General features: G+C 44.3%; 1 long non-coding RNA gene across 1 annotated transcript; it reads right to left on the bottom strand.

Annotated features, from left to right (window-relative positions):
• Window positions 1-325: 325 nt before the first annotated feature.
• LOC137850768 (uncharacterized) lies at window positions 326-9739 on the bottom strand. Its single transcript, XR_011092800.1, has 4 exons — window positions 9293-9739; window positions 8882-8947; window positions 1084-1174; window positions 326-832 (listed from the first exon to the last, which is right to left on the bottom strand). It is a non-coding gene; the product is annotated as an uncharacterized lncRNA (long non-coding RNA).
• Window positions 9740-18808: the final 9069 nt, after the last annotated feature.

An 18808-nucleotide genomic window follows, 5' to 3' on the forward strand; every position in this document is an offset into this window, starting at 1 on the left:
GCTTGCTTCACTCAACTGAACTTAAGAAGCAAGAAAAATCCTTAGAAAGCTTCATATTTAGTGAATTTTCATCTATTGGTGAAAATATCATAAAATTGCAAGGCAGGGGGCAGCATCTCCAAAATCCATCCCAATGCCTGACTGCTCTTTCTGAGAAGAAATGTCTCCTCATTTCCAGCCTGAACCTCCCCTGGCGCAACTTGAGGAGTCACATAAGAAACTATTCTGGAAGGCTGAGATCATCCAATCATCCAAGCTATGTATCTTGTAAGTGTAAACAAAATTCAAGGAAATTTGAATATCAAATGCATCCAGTGACTTGTTTTTTAACACCCACCTATAGCTTGAGACTCTTACGTCTCATTTTTCTTACATATAAAAATATCAATGAAAACAGAAAACTTAGAAATTATTTCAAGCACCCGTGGAGCTGAGACATTTTCCTTTTTGCAAAAAACAGTTCAAGAATATCTACATCCTATGGTACCTCAAAATTCCCTTTGAAATTCTGCTTGATGGTTGCATGTCCTGTTCAATTTGATAGCACTTTTCTTGATCAAATAATTTACAGAAATTATTAGCAAAATATTTCAAACAACAACAAAATTAGTCATAATCTATTAGAAAACAAACTGGTAAAGAGAAAATAGGAGAGAACTTAATTGAATAAATTATTCATTACAATTTATTCAGTTAGCTTTGATTTAAATGCTTGCTAATCTTTTGAAGGTTCATGTAGTACAATCTTACTGTAGCCCTGGTCATATATATGAAGTGTGATTTTTCTTCAGAAAAGCTGCATTCTTTCTTAGATTTCCCATGTAATGAAAAGCTGGGGGAAAAATGGTTTGGAGCCATCAGAACATTTTGTTTTGCTAATCACTTTCTCCAGTAAGAAAATAATCACTTGTTTCAATAGTGTGAAACATTTCAGTACGAAATACTAATGTAACACAATAATATAATGCAGTACCACAGAAAACAGATGTATAATAAATGCAACAGATTTTCTCAAACCCAAAATTTTATCAAAACAGATAACTGTTCTGTGAAAGATTTAGACAGGCAGAGCTGCTTCCTGACCTTTCCGGGCCATGCAGAAGCTCATGTTTTCTTGCCACTTCCATACTGTATGCCAAGGAGCCACTAGCTGGCATTAATGAGCACTCACCTCCTGGAAAACACAAATTATCATTTCGAAACTTTTCAGTGTGAAGCTTTGTCATGAAATCTCTCCAGCTCCACAGGCACCCTAGAAAACAGTGTCGGTGTTGCTGGAGAGCTGTGGGAACAGTCAAACATCATGTTTCTGTAAGGGCTGCCTGACACCGAGATATGGATATCTTAGTTGTGGGTCTGTTACCATGGCACCATCTTGCAACAAAAAGACAAGGGTTACGGTAAAAAATAAAGGAAGACGGGACTTACACAGATATAAATACGGATCAGGTATGTCAAAGCCCCCAAACAGTCATAAGGAAGAGCACAAAAACCAGTTTGCATGTCTACCTGGGATTTTAACGAGCTGTGAGGGGGCTCACTCTCTGCTTTGCTTTGTTAAAAAGCTGTCCAAACTCCTGTAAAGCCTCACCTCAAGGACTCAGCTCTTAAGCACAGCATCCTTCCCCGAGGAAGCTCCTGATCTGGGGATATATGTTCCCTGTCCACATAAACTTTCCCTCAGCTGTAGTCACAGTCAGACCTCCTCCCTCTGATTTTCTGCAGTCTATAACTCGTGCAAGATGCTAGCTTTAACTCTCCTTCCAGAGGTTTATTGTCTGCCCTCACCTAAAAAAGAGCAATGCTCTTGCCTCTCCTGTCTGCCGGTGTCAAATCACCGCCTATCAAAGTGACGAAGGGCTCAACCACCTGCCTGCATGCCATGGGCTGATGGGGAGGTTAAACACTGCCTTCAACCCATGGAGGCCGTGCTCCAAACCAGTGTCCAGCCCCTCTCTCTGCTGTCACTCTTCATGTGAATTTGAGCACTCATGTGCATATTGTAAAATTAGGACCTAACAGTGTCCTAATTTGAAAGCTCGCTCATGCCATTCAGTTAATTACAACAGCTAATTTATATCTTTTATTGTCCTGCAAACTTGGAACTTTCAGTTTCAGTGAGAACGGAGTGACAGCTGATGCAAAACGCGCTCCTGCAAATAAACACAGGTTGCGGCAAACGGAGAAAGGATGTTCAACAGCAACCATCAGTCTCAGTTAGGATATTGGGGGGAAAAATTGCAGCGCATTAAGGAAGCAATAACACTCAACGGGGTGTGCATTCGTCAGTCACTATGCATGCACGGGGAGCGTGCCGAAGCACCGAGAGCAGCCAGCCGTGCAAGCTTAGGTAACAATTGCCTTGGTGCGGTGCGCCGGGCCCCACTGATGGATAACACAAACCAGCCACGAGCACAGCTCTTGCAGAGGCTGAGCACCACAACCACGGATTCACCAGGCGAGCCTGGGCAAGGCACGCACCTCCTCTGGGGTCCTATTTTCCTGCAGGGTGAAACGGATTATAGTGGCTGGCTTTCCCAGGGGAGCCGCTTGTTCTGTGCTAGCAAAGAGCGGCAGTGTTTCTGCTGGTACTTGCCATAAAATAAGGCTAATCTGTCCCTGCAGAGGATGAGAGGGGAACTCCTTGTTAGTGTGAGTGAGTCGCCACAGGGCTGCGAGGAAGGAGGAGGAGGAACACCAGAAGGGACCTTGCAAAGACCAGGAGACGGAGCAAGCCACTGATATCCACCCAAGGATCCCACTAGGGCTGATCTCCCCTGTACTTCCCCAGGATCCTGCCTCTTTTGGTCATCCCCAGAGGTTGGCTCCACAACCAGATGGCACCCACGGATGTGAGCTGCTCTGCTCCACAGCAAGGACCACCCTGCAACTACAGAAGACATCCCAAACCCTGCCAGCCCTCCCCATGGTCAAGTCCCTGCCAAACACCCTCACCCCTCACATCAGAATTCCCATTCAAAAATATTATCACCATTGAAATAGATTCTTTCTGAGGTGTCCTCCTGTTGTATTTTCAGCTGTGCTTGTTTAAGAAGCAACAGCATTTATTAAGCGCTGTGTTTTCTCTTTTTTAAGTAACAACAACAACAAAAAAGTTCTTCCTAAAGGAAGAATAAAATTAGCAAGGCACACCTCAGGGAATTGGGCAGGCAATCCACAAACTGCCTTCAAATGCTCGGCGTTATTATTTCTCACACTCATGAAGGACGTGCACATTATGCATAAAGCCGCTTGCCTCATACAGTGAAAACAAGGAAACAAACAAACAACAACAAGAAATGAGCAAGTTCCTGGGCTGCTTTTCATGCATTTCCCATCCACATGTTTCATTGCTGACCGTATGTATGCACAGCACATACACAAAGAATAGCAACTGCTACATATGGTGCCTACTGCTGTTAAGAGCCTGTCACACTGCACTTCTGAGTGTTTCAAACAGGGAAGGCTCATTTGAAAAGATTTTGCAAACCACTCAGACTCTCATTTCGGAGGGAATGGATAGGAGAGGGTTACGGAGCAGCCTTAATATTTTATGCACATGAAGATAAGCTCCCTTCCTTTCCCTGTCTCCCTTCCAGTTGACATCTCAGCAGCTACTTGAGAGCATAAATTGACCAGCAATCTGCATCTGCCAAATACTCTTCTTTTTAAACTGTACTCATCATCCATCCCTCCTCCTCTCCCTCTGCACTTCAGTAATTAATTCAGTATATCCCTTGCCGTAAAACACATTTCTTTTCCTTAAGCTAAAGGTAAGCAAGCATCTTGAACCAGGAGAAGAAACTCCTCCTTCTACTACCAACAGCATAGAACAAGTAGATCTAACACACAACATTTGATATGAACTCAGACATAGGTATTGTAATTACTGGAGCACTAGGTCAAAATTTTAAAGTGCAATCTCCATGTGCACATCTATCTCGTTGCTCTTTTCCAACTCCTTACAACCTAGCTTTTCGGTCTGTTTTGACTCTGGTTTTGCCACTGCCCAGTTTCCCACCTGCTCTTTTCTGAGGTTGAACACAGCCCCAGAAAGTCTTCCACCAGTTCATGACCAGGCGGAGCGACTTGTGCTACAGCCAGGTCGACACATCACAAAACAGGCATCCCAACAGAGAGAGCTGGCAGCCCCCTAGCCCCTGCAAACCCCTCTGGACATAGCACCCACACTCTAGAGCAGGCATCAGGATCGGGCCCAAAGTGCTTCTCCCGCTCTTACTTCCACATTACACTCCAGCAGATTACCCACTCTCCATCTGTGCAGAAGGAAAATGACAAACAATTGAGGCAGAGGGTGAATAGAGCAAGTCTGCTTTATTTTTAAACAGGCGTAGCAATTGCCTTTTTGTTAAAATATATAAATATATGCAAGTGGTGTGAATTAGAAGCCTCTGCAGAGTCAGCACATATTATGCAGGGAAACTAATCTCATCATAGCTAAGCAGAAAATATCCTGTCATTATAAGCCTGATCTTGTCTCCCTGTCACTGTTTAGCTTTGCAAAAGCCAAATCAGCCTCCTTGAATTTCCACTGGCCAGGTTTGATGGAAAGTGTAATTTTCTTGGAAAGCTTGAAGGCAAATGGGACAAACCATCTGGAAGAGGTGAGCATTTGGCGGTGTGGGTTTTCTGGTCATCTTTAGATGCATTAGCATGCTATTCTCCCTTCTTGTTGGACACCTAGCACCTTTCCAAAGAACGGGCAAAGAATCTGGTGCTGTGTTCTGCACAGAGATTTTGACTTGGCCCAAACTTATCAGCTTCTGCCCAGGAAAGCACAAGCACAGCTTTGTTTCTGACTGTGTTGCAGACTTCACATGTGCAAAATGCACACCTGCTGTGTGTGTTATGGACACTTTGCCCCAGTACAAACTTCAGAAACATCCCACTGAAGCAGACAGGCATGCAGCAGGGAGCCAGTGACAAGGCATGTCACTGGAAATCTACCTAGGAGGGTGAGTTTGATCAGATGGTCCATAACTGGTCGCCACTTCCACCTGGTTAGCTATTGTGACCTACTCACACTGTGTATATGGGTGGTTTGGTTTAGGCTGAATTCAAGGTGGTGATCTTGATGCAGAGACAGGCATTTACAGCTATGTTATTCATATCTGGGTCAGCAGCCTCTAAAACACTCTGCAATCCCAGTCCATGCAGAACTTCAGAGGATGAGGCTGATGTTGTTGGAACAGGAGAGGGAAAGCAACATGAAGGGATGAAGCAGACCCACGCAGTGATACAACTCAGTCTCCTTTCCTGTATGTACGAACCAGCACGATACCTTTATCTCCTTCAGATCTGGATACAGTTCAGGTTTCCTTTGCTGCAGTTCAGGCTCTCACTTTTTGCTTCTGTGTGCAATAAAACACAATGTTCTACTACTCTGTGAGCTTTTTAAATTACTTCACACATGGTTTTGAATGCCTGACAGATTTTTATTAAATATAAATGTTTTATATGAAATAACTATATGTTGTTGTTTCTTTGTGAATCAGTTGGCTATGAGCACAACTTAAACCCAAGGTTTGAATCATAGCTTCAATTTTGTGTAAGGATTCCTTCAAAGCCTCTGACAAAGTATTTCAGTTTACAGTCCACCAAAGGGTTAAGCTGAAGGACGAGAGAAGTAATATAATTTTAATTGTGCATATTTTTCCCAGTTATTCAAGGAGCTTCTGGCTCAAATTCTCATGACAATTGCATAATGCTGAATCCATACACTGGGATTCCCAAAGGAAAGGCTTAACCCTTTTGCTTTCTTGAAGTTTAACAATTAATTCTATTTCTCTCAGTGAGAGGAGGCAGCTTACCCAAATGGCCAGTCCTGAAGCAAACACTGACGTAGGTACTGTACTGTACGTGCTCTGTGCTTTCAATTTCCTTGCCTGGGCCGCATAGGAATAGGCAAACTGGTTCAGGTAAAATTAGAATTGACCCAAACCTTGACACTTAAATAGGTCTTTGAGACATGGGGGCTTCTTTGCCACTGCTTTGAAGGGCAAATTCAGGGGCTTGTATTTTAGTTACTCTCCCCATGAAGTTACTATGGGAAGGGTGGAATTAGACCCCAGGTTGTTTGTTTTCCCCAGCAGTGGCTGCCTGCTAATTGCAACTGTTGAATGCATGCATATTCATTACACCATGGAGCTTGGGAAGCTGCACAGTCTGCAGCTAATGTGCTGAATCAGATAGTAAATCAGACTGATTAAGATACAACGCTCAGGCTTAAAAGACACACTAATCACCCAGCCTTGTCTTTGGAGTTGACTTTCAAATCGCACCCACAGCAGGGATGCTGCAGAGCAGAGATGGGGCTGAAGGCTGCTCCAGCAGCGGTGGGGCAGGCAGGGTTATCGATATTATGAGATTTGGGGAGCATTGGCACGCATAGGTGTGCTGAGACCTGTTGCTGCTCCCCTCGCCCCTGTTCTGTGCAGCAGCAGAAGGCACGCATGAAGCCTCTCTGCTGTGTGCCAGCACGACACGGCTCCTTTTCATTTTAATAGGCTTTCCTGTGCCTGGCTCTCAGGTATGCCATGGGAATAAACAGTCTCAAGAGATGGCTGTGGAGCATACTCATTGTTTCATTGCAGAGCACCTCTGGAACAATACCTGCATTCGGGGTTAGCCATTTCATGCCTCTCCATCCTGTAGCAAAGGAGCCCTTCCTTACAAAAGTACTTCTGAATCTGCCTGGAAGCCAAGCGTGGGAAAAGAACGAGACCTCTGCAAATGTGTTCAGTGAGTTAAGTTGTTTGTTTTGTGATAAATAGCATGCTATGCTGATACCTTCAAGTGTTTGACATTCATGATTCACAATTTAAAGCCTAAAGCACGTAGTGGTGTTTATTTCATGATTTAACCTTCTGAAATGACTTTTGCTTGTGCTCCAGACTCGTTTAGTTTGACAGTTATGTGAATTCCAGCCATTGGGCTGAAATTGCCATCCCGGTTTGCATGAGCAATACCTCCCCAATGCACAGCAACGACCTCTGAAAAAGGTGCACGCACATAGAAAATGCACACTCTTGTTTCAAAGGCTGCCAAACATTTGCAAATCCATCTCATTTCTGCCTGGGTCATTCTCAGTCTTCTCCATGCAGAAACGAGAGAGGTAGACTGAAATCTTCCAACCCTCTTCATCTCTCTGGCTTTATCACCATCACCGGTAACAAACACAATAGCAATGGACTCTGTAAAGTAGGATTAGAAGGAGTCAGAGGGACTTCCCCCTCCTGCCATAAGTTTCCTCCAACCTGACAGCTTTGCTTTACCTTCCTCTGGCTCCTCCCTCCACACAAATATCGAGCATGAGTGCATTTGCTGTGTTTGCACCAGGGACACACGCCAGCACAAATGCAGTGGCAGAGCCCAGTTCAAGGAGAGATCTTGAAAGCGCCATCACAAGCACTACCAATAATATTAATTAAACCCTAGATTAGAAGAATGTGCATTTTGAGAGGAACTCAGATCTCATTGTGTGTGTTAAGCTCTCTCTTCATCCTATTTCTGACACCAAACTGCAGTCGTAGCCATCCTAAAAACCCACAAGAATTCAGAGCTGTACCCTTGCATTTCAAGCCTGCGTCTAGAAAGTATGCTTCTGAAATACATCATCTTCCATCAAATAGTCACCACGTTCACTTCTCGTTTTCACTCAAATTACCCATAGTGTTGAGCTGGGAATACAGAGATGCATGTTTAAAAAAAAAATAAAAATAAAGCAAGTCAACTCAACACTCAGGCACATTTGCACTTATTTCACTCTGGTTCCTGAAGCAAAGGCAATGACAAATTTTTCGAACTTTTCAGACAGTGTCAGCTTAGCAATCATCTCCAAATGGAGGTTGGGCTGCACAGCAAGGAGTTCAGATACTACTCTCAAGAACACACAGGAGGTCAAAACCTAAAGCAAGAGAAGCAGCAGACCAGGAGACTAAGGTTTCCGTCCTAGTCTTAACAACACAAATCAGAGGCAATTTTGCACCAAATCCATGATCTCTTTATCAGACACTTTTGAAGAAGTTGTATTTAAAGCTGCTTTGTATGGCTAAATAGGACCATTGTGGACTGATGTGGGTAAACACAAACACTGCTTCCACCAAAATTGGTAGCTGCATTGGCACATTGAAACAGACGAACAGATGCAATGTCAGCCATCCTAGCATAGTAACATCCGAGGGGAGAAGAAATTAATTTGGTAACAGAAGTGGGGAAACATGTTTCAGCTCAGATTTGTAAGCACCAGACACAGGACGGTATGAGGCTGAGAGGAGCCAGACATCTCACCAGCAGCAGCCAAGCTGTTAGGCAGGTCAGCGAGATGCCCACAAGCAGAGCGAAACAGTGAAGCTAGCCTGGAGCAACCCGGAGAGAGCTTTGAAAAGGAGGAAACCAACTCAGAAGCAAAACACAGTGTGAGTGGGCAGGCAGTGCTATTGTGGCGAATCCCAAATTAACAGCGAACTCCACATGGGGAAGGATGAGAATGCTATGAAATAATGCTGGTCCAACCATCAAAAAGGGCAAGCAGCAGCATTCAGCTTCAGAGCAGCCAGCAGGGATGGTCAGAGAGGGCAGCAAGTAATGCCCACTCTATGGAGTGGCGACGTTGCCAACAGGAAGGCAATCTGCAGCTCTGGTTTTCTGTCACCTCCCTTGTGCTATCAAACAAGCAAAAAACGGTGACCAGGGGACAGCAGTGTGTGAACACGAAGGCAATTTAGAGCTTCAGTTACCTCTTGACAGCTACGTTGCTGCAAATACTCTGCAGCAGCAAGGACGTGCCACTGCTGATGCCCAAGCTGCTATCTCCACCACCCACCCCAGAGGATCGCCCTCTCTATCCACTACAAGGCACCTTCCTGCTGCCACAGTTTCAGCAACCGTTTCTCCTTTAAAAGGCATTTCTGCTGATGTTGAAGTCCTGAAAAAAAAAAAAAAAAAAAGAAAAAAAAATAATAAAAAAAACACAACTCTCCTCCCCAGCACTGGCAGCTAGAACTGCAATCAGAGCAGCAAGGACAGAAAGCACCACGGGAGGAGCATTTGAGAGAGACATAGGCAGACTCCTTGACAAGAGCAGAGATTAACTAGCATGCAGATATACTTTACAAGGGCCCAAATGGACACTGAGCCACCAAGAGAGACTGCAGTTAAGTGGAAATAAGCTTTGCTGAATACATGAAATGCCAAAGGATCTGCAGAGGAACTCTTAGCAGAAAGGGCCATTAATCACCGTAGCCAGCTGCATCCCATATACAGTGCTCACCTTGTGAACCTGAAAAATATTACTGTAATAAGAAAAAAGACGCCCTTCAAAAGATTCTTCAGGTGCCCTACGCAGAGACTGCAGTAACTCTTTGGGACAGATTATTTTCTGGCTGTATTTCTCAGTAGGCGGATTCCTCAGCTCCAGTTCCAAGAGCAGCTGACATAACTAACACCACTTTCATCTGTCGCAGTCACCTTCCCCTATCTTTTCCCTACAGAAAGGCTCAGACAAGTGTGGGGATGGGAAGAGGGAGGCTGAGGGGGAGGGAAATGAATTGGCTGGTCTAGATGGAGACTTCATCACCTCCCCCTTGCCCGAGGTAGAGCTGAAATTCCCAAAGACCTTTTGTGAAGGGCAAAAAAATGTGCCTTCTTTTTTGTCCAGCACCTTTGATGTGGCTGTGATCCTAATCAAACAATGAAAAATAAAACCCCATGCGTGGAAACAAGATCACCTCTGGCTTCAATCTGGCTTACGTTTCCATCCCCTGGAGTTGAGTCAGCATCGGTCGCATCAGCTGCTTAAAGAAGAAAAAGGTGAGCTGCAAACATTAGTCACAGGCGGAGGCAGCAGCAGGCAGGGACGAGTGACTCAATTCCCAGTTGTCTCTGAGAGTTCCCGTCATCCTCTCTACATCAGCACATTTTTAAGCAGGCTCAACATGACCTTGTAAATTCCCCTTTACGTCACCACGGGGACTTTGAGGACCTCCTCCTTCTTTACAATTCTGCTTTCATCTCTCTCCTTTTCTCATGCATATTGCATTTTAAAAGATGCTTGCTCTAAAAAAAGCAACAAAAAGTTGCCAGTGTATGTCAAGATGCCTATAAACAGGGGACTTTTCTAAGCAAGGCTTCTCTAGCTAGGACTATTCACATTACATAGGAGGCTAACTCCTGAGGATACCGGGATGGCTGCCTGGAACACGCACTTAATTTTCTCAAAATAAATTGTCATTATTGCAAGACTGACTGCCAGGTGAAACAAGCCTGGTTCACTGGCTCAGACAGACCACAAAGGAGAGGGCTCAGCTGCTTGTGTTATGGCCTTGGGACAGTCACGTCCACAGAGATGGTTCTTTAAAAATGCCAAGGGCATTAGAAAAAGCAAGAAGCTGGAATACCTCATCTGCCTTGCATCCAGAAGAGCCAAAGCAGCTGTGGGTCAGGGTCACCAGCATTCATCCCTTGCAGGAAGAGGTGGAAATTGCTGACAGGTTTTATTTTTCCCCTGTGAGGTGCCTCAGGTTACAGTGAGCTTGTCTTCTTTTCAAACGCAGATCCTCAGCTGTTGTAAATTGCTCGAGGTCCTCGAGCTTTCACAGAACAACTCCAGTTTACAGCAAGTGAAAACTGAGATCAGTTTCCATGTTTTTCACAAAAGGAAAAGGAAATTGAGATGAACAGCTTGCCAAGTGGCAGACGCTTAAAAAAATGATAAAGCTTAGGTTGTCTGACTGTAAACATATTTAGCTATCTTTTTTTTATGTCTTATGTCCTACCTCCCAAACAATACATCTAGTGCTGTCCACTGTCTAAGTCCTTGAAATGTCTTCTCCTTCCTGTCAAGTCTCTTAGAGAGATTTTGCTCTAAATGTGCTCTGCAGCTGTACCAGCTCTGTAATACAGAAGACCAGATGCCGTATTACTCACACAGGTATTGACAAAGTTGCTCATACTTTCAGAATTGTTATCATCTAGTGAATGTAGACATCTGGATCTTGTTTCCTTTACTGACAGGTTACCTGACAGTTCATTAATCAGTCACTAATTTACCTCCCTCCTAAATATTTATAGTGCCCATACTTAAGGACGTGTATTATATTGTGTTGTGAGGTTGTTGGCCCTCCCATGCACCTCTTTAAAGCAGGAATAACATATTGGAGAGATCTACCTGTGGCTGCTGAGCTTGTGGTGGTGACTTTGGTACTAGCACCTGAAGCAAGGTAACAAATGTTTTATACATGAGAATTATTTCACGCCCTACCAGTGATCAGTTGCAATCAGCTCTATGCTGTATGCTTCCCTGAGGTGAATTCTCCCCGGTGACTTAATAGCCAAGATGATTGCTTCAAGCAATTAAAATCTCCAGGATCCATTCCAAATTCATTTTGTTGCCAAGTTAACAATATGGTAGTGAAAGCAATTTAGAGGTAATGAATGTTCTCTTACCATTTTTCTGCAACTCTGGTTTTGTAGCAGTCTGAGGACACATCACCCCAGTCAGTAACCAAACTAGGCCCACTGACCAAAGTCATGTGTTCTGAAATGTTTTCCTACACCTTTGAAGTCAAGATGATGCACAAATAAAAAACACAGATTTCCTCACAGGAATTCAAAAGAAACTTTCAAAGTGGGGTGCAGTATGACTGTTTCAGTTGAAATCTGGAGATTTGAGAGGGGGCTCAACAAAAACTGGGGAAAGTTTCAGTCCTTCCGTCTTGTTTTGAAATAAGACATTTTTGGGAAGAGTTTAAAAGCAAAATTTCAAGTAGGTCTACATTTAATCACTTGAAAAAGTTGTTTTGTCAGGTATGGTAATACGGAGACCTTCAATCTGATTATGAAGGCAAGAATTAGAGGTATTCAGACTTGCAAATTTTCAGTTAAATTTCATATCACATGGACAAAAGGAGGACATTAATTTTCTACAAAAATATTATGCCACTTTCAACCAGCTGTGGAAGAAGCTGGATAATTCCCAAACTCTTGCAAAAATGTTATAAAAATATCATATTTAATAAGGGAAAAGATGCACTATTCTGTAACTCTGAACTTCCAAAGCTTTGTTGAGAAAAACAGTGTGCCCTGAAAGGCCAAATACACAACTTTGTCAAATCAGTGAAATAAAAAATTCTCTGAAATAGGTCTGCCACATCTATAAGTTAATTACATCTTTAACACCACCATGGCCTCCAGCCCTCATCCTTTTCCATCCATCTCACCTTCATCAGGTTTTGAAGGTGGTAAACATCTAGCTGGTCTGATTTAAGCTCAGTACTGTGGCATAGTATTTCCAGAAAAATAATGACACAAGCAGGCAGCTATGCTCACTTTCGCAAAGCACAGTGCTATTTATTTCAGGGCAATAGTAATACAAAGCAGACATGGGACACATATAAATACAGACACAAGTTCACTTGCTTCTCCCTGTATTTAGCCTCCACTCTCAGTTCCATTTACTTTTTAAACTACTATGTTGCTTTGTTCTCCAGGCTGTTTGAACCAGAGAAAACAAGCACATATATCTTCCACCACTGGGACAAGATATTTGGACCATGTTACAGGAAGACAGGGAATATTGTATTAATTGCCCTCCTGGTCTCCCCTTATAGTCATTAAAAAAAAAAAAAAAAAAAAAAACAAGCTATTACACTTGTATAATTGAGATGAGTCTTTACTGAATGTTTCATGCACTGATCTAGCACACCACGGTGTAATAGTCTTTGACATCATCTTGCTTCTGTGGCTTTATGAAGGCTAGATTCACACTAATTTGCAATTAAAGGAAGTCCAACTTGATGCCAAATGTACACTTTTGAATACCAGTCATGTCAGTTCTACAGCTGTTCCAATAAAGTTAAATATCCCTAATAATAGAAAAAGTGCTTTAAAAATATTCTAATGGCAAAATGTCTTCACTGTAGGTTTGGGACTAGTTAGACTATAAATGAGTTAATTAGTAAAAATCCTTGTAACAGAGAAGTGAAGCTGTGCAGTCAATCGCTTAGATAATGCATGTGAAACAAAACATAAAGAGTGTTGACACTGACAGGTCGTGTGCTCCTGGGTGGGAACCAGTGCTAAGGAAATACCTGCATTTTCACAAGCCCAGCCAGCCCTCCACTTTTCCAGAGAACAGGGAGAAAAACTTTGCAAAGGGGTGTCTATGACAGAGGAATAATTCACATCTGCTGAATGCATGAACAAATGCTGTGTCCAAAAGCAAATATAAATGCAAATGGATATTGTATCGAGTGGAGAAAAGAGAGCCAAAGCCTTCTGCCAGTCAGCAACTATCCCTGCTTGTAGCAGGGTCTGGCAGCAGTCTAGTGCCACGCAACTTGCAGTATTGCTCTCACAAAAACAAGCCCTGCAGCACTTCTGAAGCAGAGCCCAGCACGTGGCTAAAGGCATCCGGAGTCCTAAGCAGGCAGGGCACGCCTCTGGAGGAAGAGGTGGCATTCCTGTCACTGCTCTAACCTTCTAGAAATAAATCATTATTTTCTGCTATGCGACGTCCATCTGAGATACCCATTTTTCATGGAGCCCGAAGCACTTAAAGATAGCTTTTCAGAGCAGAGATGCTCAATAACTTTCTGCAGATGTCTGTGTTAATAATCATTACACAGTTTTGAATATCTCAGGCTAGACACGTATCTTTCAGACTAAAAAGTAAAGTGTTGAGAAATTTTTATGTATTATTATGATGCCATCCACCTTAAAGTCTTCAACTGAAGGACCTGGATGAAGGGCACTGTTACCCTCAGTACAACGGACAGAAACAAGCCTCTGAGTAATTCAGCCCCCTAGAGAGCTAAATGTCTTATGCCAGTGTTACATAACGGTGTTAAATAAACACCAGCCAAAATCTCACTTGGGACACCTTATATGTAAGAGGCCATGTTTATTGGGTTTACGTGGCAAGGTTTTGGTAGCAGGGGGCCATAGGGGTGGCTTCCGTGAGAAGAATCTAGAAGCTGCCCCACGTTAGATAAGGGCTCCACTGCTGGCCAGAGCCAAGCCAAGAAACGATGTCGCTTGTTCCTCTGTGAGAGCGTATTGAAGAAAGGAGAACAAAAATAACAACAAAAAAAAGCTGCTTCCCAGGGAGAAAGAGAGGAGAAGCAGCCCTGCAGCCCCCCAGGGGAGTGCAGCAGGAGGGCAGGAGGTGCTCCAGGCAGGCAGCAGCAGTTCCCATACGGGCTGTGCAGGGAGAGGCCCCCGGTGGAGCAGGCTGTCCCCCTGCAGCCCATGGGTCCCCCATGGAGCAGATCTCCACGCTGCAGCCCCCCCGTGGGTGGAGGAGCCCCCGGTGGAGCAGGTGGATGTGGCCTGGAGGAGGCTGCGGCCTGTGGAGAGCCCCCGCAGGAGCAGGGGGTCTGGGGGGAGCTGCCGCCCAGCCGTGGGGGACCCGTGCTGGAGCAGTTTGCTCCTGGGGGATGGATGGATGGAGCCCGTGGGACGGAGCCGTGTGGGAGCAGTGCTTGAGGAGCTGCTGCCTGTGGGCAGCCCGTGTGGGATCAGCTGGGGAAGGACGGCATCCCGTGGGAGGGACCCCACGGGGAGCAGGGGCAGGGAGGGGCCGAGAAGGAGCAGCGGGGACAAAGCTTCAGGGACTGACGCAGCCCTCAGTCCCCTGTTTCCCTGCGCTGCTCAGGAGGAGGAGGTGGAAGAGGGCAGATGGGGAGAAGACGTTTTGGGTTTCTTTCCTTTGTTTCTCACGTGTCTAGTTTGTTGGTAGTAGGCAATAACTCTTACTATCTCCCTATGCTGAGTCTGCTTTGCTCGTCACGACAATCATTGAGCGATCTCCCTGTCCTTATCTCAACCCTTGAGCCCTTTGCATCGTATTTTCTCCCCCTTTCTTTTTCAGGAGGGGGAGTGAGAGAGCGGCCGTGGTGGAACTCGGCTGCCCACCCGATTCAGACCACTGCAGTTGCAAAGGACTGGAAAAGTTTTCCGAAGAAACAAGATGTTTAACAAGGAAATGCATAGTTTCCTTATTACGGCTTCCTGGATAATTGGGGTTATTTCATGTTGCCAGCTCGGAGGAAGAGAATTGTTGATTTCCCCTTCTTTTTTCTTACATGGAAATCAAAGGTGAACTGCTCTCCAAGTACGGGCAACGTATCAGAATCAAGCTCTTTTTGTCTGTAATCCTTTCTCAAGGAACAGATTGATCACACACCTTCCACAGACGTAGGGGAGCAGAGAATAATTTGGGAACTACTCTAATTCAAGTCAGTTTGGGCATAGTGGTACTTCTCTAGCTGTTTCTGAGACAGACGCGTTAGCAACAGAGAGTGTTGTGCCGTCACTGGGAGGCGCCTGCGGTGATGACTTCAGAAACAGAAGGGAATTATGTCACCACAGCACTTTGGGAGCAGCTGCCTCTGGGCACGTTTAGCTGGGAGGCACAGAGAAGGGTGCTGGGTGTGATGAAACCACGTGAGGATTTGTGCATGTCAGCTTGAGGTGCACAGAGAGGGCCCATGCCCTTCTGTAAGTGTTTTGATGCTTGGCTGAAGAAACCAATGTGGTTTTGTTGTGAATGCTTCATTTTAGTATTCTGTAGTTTGTGTCAAGTCCTTACAGAAGCATCAAGGTACTTTGATGTTGACTTTTTTTGGTACTTTGCTCAATGATGGAGCTGCACAGAGTGAGAACAGACCCAATGTACGGGTGAGGGCCTCTGCACGTTCTCTTCTTCCTACAGACGATCAACAAATAAGGGTAGACAGAGAAGAGTGTGCTGTGGTCCTCCCATAGACCGCAAGTACTAAAGCATAAACAAGAGGCTTAAGAGTCCCCCTGTCATGTTAAAATTCAGGACAGCAATGGACTTCATCACATGGGCTGGCCTGTCGTGTAGTGTCTCAGGCTGTGGTATATGAAGATGCACTCCATCTGCTTTCAGGGTAGCAATTGCAGTGGGCAAGCTGCCTGACCTTAACATTTTTCATTTCATTTTTCACCAGAGTTTTGCTGGTTTCCCATGATTCACTCTTGGTCTAGAAAAAAAAATAAAAAAAAAAAAAGGGGGGGGGGGGATTCGGATCAAAGTAAAAGGATTTCCTTTCTATTAATTACATGTTCTTACTTGACAGATTTGATTATCGACTTAGAAAGCAATTATCTGGCCAGACTTCAAGACTTATGCTCGCAGCGTGGGACAGCTCTCGTAAGGGTGATTCAGGGTAGCTTCTGGAGAACAAGACGTCAGATCTCCAAACCAGCTTTCTTTGTGCTAATGTAGGAAGGGCAAGTAAGAGTAAAGGTAAGAGTCCAGATACCGTAAGAAGCGGAAAGTGTGAAGGAAACTTCCTTCTGGCTGATACAGCTCCATATCTAGTTGTCAAGTATGAAGAGAGCAGTTCTAAGTTTCTTGGGGAGAGGAAAACAAAGAGACTGGGAGATTGTACAAAGACAAAAATGGGATTAGCTATTTCAGGAAATCATAGTAACTGGAAACAGAGATTGGAAGAGTGCTTTAAGCCAAGACAGAAACTTTTTCAAACTAAAACCTAGGAGTTGGATGAACCAAGAAATGAATCCATTTTGATTATGCAGTTGTGTCCAGTGTTATCTTGGGAAACATGGTTTCCACGTAAAATGTATGTGGGGCTTGAAGTTTTCCTAACGCCCTTCTCTGTGTATTCCCTACTGTTTGGTAAGCGCTGAGGTCACACTGCAGACAGTGTGACCTCTCCCCACCACTTCGCTGTCTGTTTTCACAACGTGTCTAGCAACAGAATGGCTTGGACACAACTGCGCCTAGGAGCGAGTTCATTCAAGCTGGTGGACAAGGTAAAAGCTCTGGACAAGCGAAGGGCAGGGAGGGATGGATGGACATACAAGATGATCACTTTAATCTCATTTCTCTAAGAATCCTTCCTGAGAAAACAAAACAGCACAGAACAAATGAAACAAGCAGCTAGCTTGTTGGAGACATGGTCTGGGAGACAGTGAAAACACTTGCAGACAAAAACATACCGAAGGACTAACTCTTTGAGCTTAATTCTACTCAAACAGCATAACCTCAAAGTCCTGTTTCTGTTCATAACATGGCTGGTACAGTAACATGGCGCATTCGATGACTTTGCAGCATAGATGTCAGGAATGCAGCTTGGGATCACCTCCTTCTACTGAGAGTTCAGTTTGAAGGGATGAGCAAGTAATTTTTCCTGGGTTGGCGGAAATCTGTTTCAAGTCTGTTTTCTAACACTCTTACAGACACTTCTCTGTCCATCGGCCTGTCCTGCCGACTCTGGTGTGAGTGTGAAGCTGTGGCAAGAGGGGTTTCCCATTCCTATTTGACCTGGTGGACACCAGCTCTCCTAGGAAATTGCTGATGTTGCTGAGGAGGCGGCAGTATCAAAGGCCTTGTTGATGAAGGTACAACAAGCTGGGGAGGCTTTGGCATTTCTGCACAGTGCTGCTCCCTGACTGTCACTCCAGACTCAGATTCTGAAAGAAGCAAAGCAATCTAGAGGAAAACTGGATGTCCAGGTAACTTTATTTCTTTTTATTTTTTCATTCTTCGCTTGTAAGAAAATCTAAGTCTTTAAAGCATTTGTTTGAAAACAGCTTTATGGAAATGCTTCTGGGTGTGCTCCTTCACCTTGTTTGGAACCTGCTTCACCTCGCTTCAGCTAGGGGACACCTATGCTCAAATTTATGCTTCCCATGATAAAGCGGTGTTCTTTCGCTATTCTTTTCTGTGATGGTTGCAGGTGAGGTTGAAAAGAGTTGTCAGTACGATTCTCCGTTTCCTTTGCAGTATCCAAAACTCCGTATTACAGCGGATCTTCTCCTCTGATCTGAAAAGCTTCACAGGCCAAAAGAGAATTGAGAGGAAGAAGGAAACAGAGAATGCTGACCAGTATTTCCAATTACCACCCGTAAGTTTTGCAAAAGAATCCGGTGCATTTCTGTAGTGGTAGAAAGTTAATAAAATCATGATCATGCACTTGAAGGCAAGCAATGCTCTAAAAACAAAGAATGCAAGGCCCTGCTTAAGGACAGTCTTCAGGCTGCTTCTCGATCAACAGCTTATTTGGTTCTTCCACACCCTCATCTCCGCTTGCTCAGAAGTTGTGAAGGTCGGAAGCACACTCCGTGTTTTTCATCCCCTCTGTGTATCTTTTCCCTGACAGCAACTTCTGTCTTGGCTCTTCACATCCAGCCAGAGCAGTTTCTTTGCCTCCGCAACCTGCAGGCTGTCCTCTCGTGTGTACCTGTGCTGGACTGAGGGTAATGCTTGTAACACACACAGATGCTGTATTCACTAGCACTTTGAGAAAAGAGAGCAAGAAGCTAACCTGCGCAGCAGTTTCTTAGGTTTCTGTATCTCTCTCTCTCTCTCTCTCTCTCTCTATCTATCTATCTCTCTCTCTGCGCATATATTTCATTACTTATTTACTTATTTAAAGATCCTTTAAATATAGTAGATCCTTTAAGAAAGCTTACTTGTCCTTCTCCCTTACTTGTTTTTAACGTTTACTTTTCTAACCAAGCCTTAATGTTACAACATTGGATTGATGTAGTTCTCAGTTCTTAGAAGTTCTCAAAGCACGTCAGTGATTTCTATATTTCTCAATCTTCCCATCTGCATTGAGACCTCTTATCTGAATTTAGGTATTAGGTGAAGAAGAACACTGCAACCAGCTGAAGCCGTATCAGCAGAGATGCTTCTGTGCTAGGAAGTAATTCAGAGTGCTTCCATGGTGTACTTTAGACAGATTTCCTCTGGTCCTCTGGACTCAGCATCGCCAAGGGATATTTCAAAGCT

The sequence above is a fragment of the Anas acuta genome, chromosome 2 (assembly GCF_963932015.1).
Source record: "Anas acuta chromosome 2, bAnaAcu1.1, whole genome shotgun sequence".
NCBI lineage: Eukaryota > Metazoa > Chordata > Aves > Anseriformes > Anatidae > Anas > Anas acuta.